Source organism: Pygocentrus nattereri, chromosome 13 (genome assembly GCF_015220715.1).
Source record: "Pygocentrus nattereri isolate fPygNat1 chromosome 13, fPygNat1.pri, whole genome shotgun sequence".
In the NCBI taxonomy this organism is placed as follows: Eukaryota; Metazoa; Chordata; class Actinopteri; order Characiformes; family Serrasalmidae; genus Pygocentrus; species Pygocentrus nattereri.
In genome coordinates, this window is record NC_051223.1 from 26,915,051 (window position 1) to 26,921,050 (window position 6,000).

General features: G+C 41.4%; 1 long non-coding RNA gene across 1 annotated transcript in view; it reads left to right on the top strand.

The window, feature by feature from the left end:
- Window positions 1-5,748, top strand: part of LOC119265001 — a 148,895-nt gene extending 143,147 nt beyond the window's left edge. Inside the window, exon 3 of the long non-coding RNA XR_005131327.1 lies at window positions 5,573-5,748. This is a non-coding gene — a long non-coding RNA (uncharacterized LOC119265001). The remainder of the gene's footprint in view (window positions 1-5,572) is intronic.
- Window positions 5,749-6,000: the final 252 nt, after the last annotated feature.

Consider the following 6,000-nt stretch of genomic DNA (forward strand, 5'->3'; position numbering starts at 1 on the left):
GGAGATTGTAAAGTGGTACCAGGGGAAAGTGTAGCAAGGCAGCATAGTGTGGTTGTCTGTAGAATGAGATTAGAAAGAAAGAAGAGGAAGAGAGTGAAGACAGAGCCAAAGATTAGATGGTGGAAACTGAACGAGGAGGATATTTGCAGGCAGTTCAGGGAAAAATTGCAACAGGCCCTTGGGGGCAGTGAGGAGCTACCTGAGGACTGGGAAACTACAGCTAAGGTGGTGAGAGAAACTGGCAAGAATGTGTTTGGTGTTTCGTCTGGTCAGAGGAAAGAAGACAAGGAAAGTTGGTGGTGGAATGAGGAAGTCCAGGAAAGTATTCAGAAGAAGAAGGCAGCTAAGAAAAAGTGGGATAACCAGAGAGATGAAGGAGGCTAGTCGCATAGTGAAAAGAATGGTGGCAAAGGCAAAGGCTCAGACCTATGATGAGCGGTATGAGAGGCTGGACAGTAAAGAAGGAGTAAAGGACTTGTATCATTTGGCTAAACAGAGAGATAGAGCTGGAAAGGATGTACAGCAGGTTAGGCTGATAAAGGATAGAGAGGGAAATGTACTAGTGAGTGAACAGAGAGTGTTGAGTAGATGGAAGGAATACTTTGAAGAACTAATGAATGAGGAAAGAGAGGAAAGAGAGAGAGAGGAAGACAACGGGGGAGAGATAGTGGATCAGGAGGTGCAGAGAATTAGTAAGGTGGAAGTGAGGGCAGCTTTAAAAAGGATGAAGAATGGAAAGACAGTTGGTTGAGATGACATACCTGTGGAGGTATGGAGATGTTTAGGAGAGAAGGCAGTGGACTTTTTAACCAGGTTTAACAAAATCCTGGAGAGTGAGAGGATGCCTGATGAGTGGAGAAGTAGTGTACTGGTCCCCATTTTTAAGAACAAGGGTGATGTGCAGAGCTGCAGTAACTACAGAGGTATAAAGTTGATGAGCCACACCATGAAGGTATGGGAAAGAGTTGTTGAAGCAAGGCTAAGGTGAGAGGTTCAGGTCAGTGAGCAGCAGTTTGGTTTCATGCCCACAGATGCAATTTTTGCATTGAGAATGTTGGTAGAGAAGTACAGAGAAGGTCAGAAGGAGCTACATTGTGTCTTTGTGGATCTAGAGAAGGCATATGATAGGGTGCCAAGAGAGGAACTGTGGTACTGTATGAGGAAGTCAGGTGTAGCTGAAAAGTATGTTAGGGTGGTGCAGGACATGTATGAGGATAGTGAGACAGTGGTGAGGTGTGCAGTTGGAGTGACAAATGGTTTCAAGGTGAAGGTAAGGTTACATCAGGGATCAGCTTTGAGCCCCTTCTTGTTTGCAATGGTGATGGAAAGGTTGACAGATGAGGTCAGGCAGGAGGCTCCATGGACCATGATGTTTGCAGATGACATTGTAATCTGTGGTGAGAGTAGAGAGCAGGTGAAAGAGAATCTGGAGAGGTGGAGGTTTGCACTGGAGAGGAGAGGAATGAAGGTCAGTAGAGACAAGATGGAATACATGTGTGTGAATGAGAGGCAGGTGGAAAGGTGAAGATGCAAGGAGTAGAAGTCGTAAAGGTGGATGACTTCAAATATCTTGGGTCAACCATCCAGAGCAATGAACAGTGTAGAAAAGAGGTGAAGAAGAGGGTGCAGGCAGGATGGAGTGGGTGGAGACGGGTGTCAGGGCTGATGTGTAACAGAAGGATAGCAGCAAGAGTGAAAGGGAAGGTTTACAAGACAGTAGTGCGTCCTGCTATGATGTATGGTTTGGAGACTGTGGCCCTGTCTAAAAGACAGGAGGCTGAGCTGGAGGTGGCAGAGATGAAGATGCTGAGATTTTCGTTGGGAGTGACAAGGATGGACAAGATTACAAATGAGCAGATCAGAGGGACAGTGAAAGTGGAGCAGTTTGGAGATAAAGCCAGAGAGGCCAGGTTGAGATGGTTTGGACATGTGTTGAGGAGGAATAGTGGATATATTGGTCAAAGAATATTGGAGATGGAGCTGCAGGGCAGAAGGAGAAGAGGTAGACCTCAGAGAAGGTTTATGGATGTAGTGAAGATGGACATGGAGATGGTTAGTGTAAATGTAGAGGAGGCAGTGGATAGGGCAAGATGGAGGCAGATGATTTATTATTCCACCTTTATTAGTGGAATAATCCATTACATGCTAGCTGTTAATCTTTTCAAAAATGAATTATACCTAGAGATGTTACAAATTGTTGTGCAGGATTTTCGAAATAAACTCTTAATATGTTGCTGGAAGTACAGAGATAATCATTGACTTGTTACTGGGTTAAGATGTTGCATAATAAGAAGATTCTGAGCTGGGCTTTGAAAATAAACTGAAAATTGTATCTATTGTACCTGCTGCATTGTGAACTATTACAAAAGAATATGATGGTGGGAGTTTCTCTGAGATACACAGCAGCCACAACACAAACAAAATAAGTGGGACCTAAAACACATTGTGAAGTAGCGAAAAATGCACATTACTCGAGGCTACAAATGAGCATTTTCCCCAACCATGGAACTTTCATAGCACAGAAGCAGCATCCCCTCTCATTCCCCCCTTCACTGTGGTAGCCAGCATTGTAGTTCCACATTACTGTACGCCATGAATTTCTAAGCAAGGTCTGATTTATTTGGCTTGTCTTTTGAGCTGTTCCCTTGCTGTTGATAGTGTACTTAAAGAATATTTTGGGATGAGAGGAAGCAGAACATAGAGAATAAGAAATATGGAAATACAAAGAGCATAATTCAAAAGCAGTTTTAACCACTGCTATGCTAAAGAATGGCAACGGCCCTGAAAGGCTGCCTCCTCCGCTATTGTCGCTCAAGGATACACTTCTATAAGCTAAAGAACAGTGAGTGACCGTGAATGAAAGAAACAGGCCAGCATAACAGTGCAAGAAAGCCTGCAGTGTGTTTGTGTGGGTGACAAAATACAATGGTGGAAGAATGACAGCAACCACAACCATCAAAAAAAAAAAAAGGATAGAAATGATAAAAATAAACCTTTTGTATTATGCAGTGTTATACTCCACATTCTTATCATACATCTGTATAATAAACATTTATATGTACATATGCGCTTAAAAAGTTTATTGCCAAAGTTTGTGACACATAAAAGGTTACATCCTTTCTCAAAACTCTCTTTCAGTTTCTCCTTCAGTGAATTTTGGCCACCCTTAACATCAGCATCATATTCATGAACACAGGCAATGAATAATGGAATGTGAATCAAACCTTTCCTTCAACTCTGCAACCTTAAAGGAGATTGCAAATGTCAAGTGATGTTCTTTTCCCTTACAGAATTCAGATTTTTGATTGCCATCCTGGTATTGAAAAAGTTCTTTTGTAAAGAATCCCCTCACTGCACTAATTTTGGAGGCTAGACTCTTTCTTTAAAGATGGCATTCCACTAAACTTTTCTCAGCAAGATAAATATTTGCGCAGAAACTCAAAGGCTGCTGTGAGATTATGTTTGCTTGGCAAGCTTGTTGTAAGCTCTTTTTCATAATAATGAACCTAAAACATTGTCACTTCCCTGTAAAATGTGATCATATGTGTCCTTAATTAATGAAGTTTGAGAAGAATGAGGTTTTAAATCCACACCTACCTTTCAGAAGGGTTAGTGGTAATGCTCCAGTCAGTATCTATTTTATAGCCGATGCTGATTTAAATCTCTTTGTTATCTGAACCTGATAAGGAGAATGAAAGTTATTTGTGTAAGATTAACATGAAGTGTTCTATTATGGCATTACAGTCTCAAAGATATTGTGACAGTCATTAGAATAGTACTGGAAAAAATAATGATTGAATTTATGGGTTGTTGCATTATGACAAACCTTATACTAAAATCAAGAGTGGAATTGATAGTGTCTCTATAGATTTTTATGGAATACTCTAGTGCACTAGTACACTGTTATTAAGTCGTGGCCATGACGAGATCATGGCTTACTAAGCATTAGGATCTCATTCCCACACTTTAATAAGTCATGGCCATGACGTAATCATCTCATTCCAACGCCTTACTAAGTCGTGGTCACGCATAATTTCTCGTACACATGATGTCACCAGCGGGGCTCCGTACAAAGCACAATTTTAGTTGTGATGAACAAATGCAATATTTTACAACAATTCAAATGAAGCCATGTTCCACTTTTTACAGTGCACATGTGGCAGGCTCCAGTCCAAGCAGGTCAAAACACTGCAGACTTCAGCACACTGCCTCATTAAACACACCTAATTCATCTCATCAACTGATTAGCAAGGCTCTCGTGAACTAAACTCAGACCATTAGATGAGTACTTTGGCCCAGAAGGTCCCCAGTCTGACATGCCTGATGTACAGCAATACTCACTATAGCATTCCAGTGGTGTGTTAGCACCAGGGGTAGGGGTAACAGGAACAGCTCTTTCCTGGTTCAGGTCCTACCTCACTGATTGCTATGAGTTCGTTAATGTAAAGGGCGAATCATCTGTCATTGTAAAAGTAAAGTATGGTGTTCCACAAGGCTCTGTTTTAGGACCTATATTATTCACAATATATATGCTACCATTAGGCTCCATTATCAGTAAACATGGCTTAAACTTCCACTGCTATGCTGATGACACTCATTGATGATTGAGGACTGTGTAAAAGACATAAAAGACTGGATGTCAAGTAACTTTCTGCTATTTAACTCAGATAAAACAGAGGTCCTGCTTCTTGGTCCAAAAGCAGCTAGAAATAAACTGTCTAACTTGCGTCTTAAACTTAACAATTTCTCAGTTGCATCAAGCTCATCTGTTAAAAATCTTGGTGTCGTGATGGACCCTGATCTGTCCTTCGATGTACATATAACTTATATTACTAGAACAGCCTTCCTGCATCTCCGCAATATCGCTAAATTCAGAAATGCATTATCTCTACAGGACGCAGAAAAGTTAGTTCATGCATTCATTACTCCAAGGCTAGATTATTGTTATGCCCTGGTGTCCCAGCAAAAGCCTCAACAAGCTTCAGCTAGTCCAGAACGCTGCAGCTAGAGTCCTCACAAGATCCAGAAAGTTTGAAAGTTTGTAAGTCGCTTTGGATAAAAGCGTCTGCTAAATGTAATGTAATGTGATGTAATGTTTGACCATATTAGCCCAGTTTTATCAACCCTGCACTGGTTACCAGTTAAATTTCGCATTGATTATAAAATTCTATTATTGATTTATAAAGCTCTAAACGGACTTGCCCTTCAGTACCTGAGTGAATTTCTCTCCCTCTATGAACCATCACGCCTACTTAGATCACAAGGCGCTGGCTTACTACTGGTACCTAGAATTAATAAAGTTACATCAGGGGGGAGAGCTTTCTCATACAAAGCCCCCCAGCTCTGGAATAATCTTCCTGTTAATGTTCCGGAATCAGACACAGCCTCAGTTTTTAAGTCTTGGCTAAAAACTTACTTGTATAGTCAAGTCTTTGGTGATTAGTCTTCCCTGTCAGGTCTAGACTTGCTGGAGTCTCTGCTGCTCTGTTATACTGTAATCTGTGGTCAGACACTCTTTACAGAACTGACTGGGTTTTTTTTTTTTCTTTCCTTTCTTTGCTGAGCTGAATAGCTGCCCATCTTGTGCGTCTGATGCTGTTGCCTCTTCTACCTTGATTGGGTGCCACTGATCACCAGCCTTCTGGACCAGCTTGACCACCACTGAGCTTCTTGCTTTACAACGCTGTGCAATCCTCACCCTGAGATCTTTTCTTTTCCCACTTTGTACTATAATACTTCATACTAATAATGTTTGCTATCTGGTGTCGACCAGAGGAGGATGGGTTCCCCTTCTGAGTCTTGGTTCCTCTCAAGGTTTCTTCCTCTTTAGGGAGTTTTTCCTTGCCACCGTCGCTGCTGGCTTGCTCATGGGGGCTTGGACCCGGATTTTCTTTTCTTTTCTTTCTGTAATACTGATTGTTCTGTAAAGCTGCTTTGTGACAACATCTGTTGTAAAAAGTGTTATATAAATAAATAATGCTTGATTGCTACATTAATGGC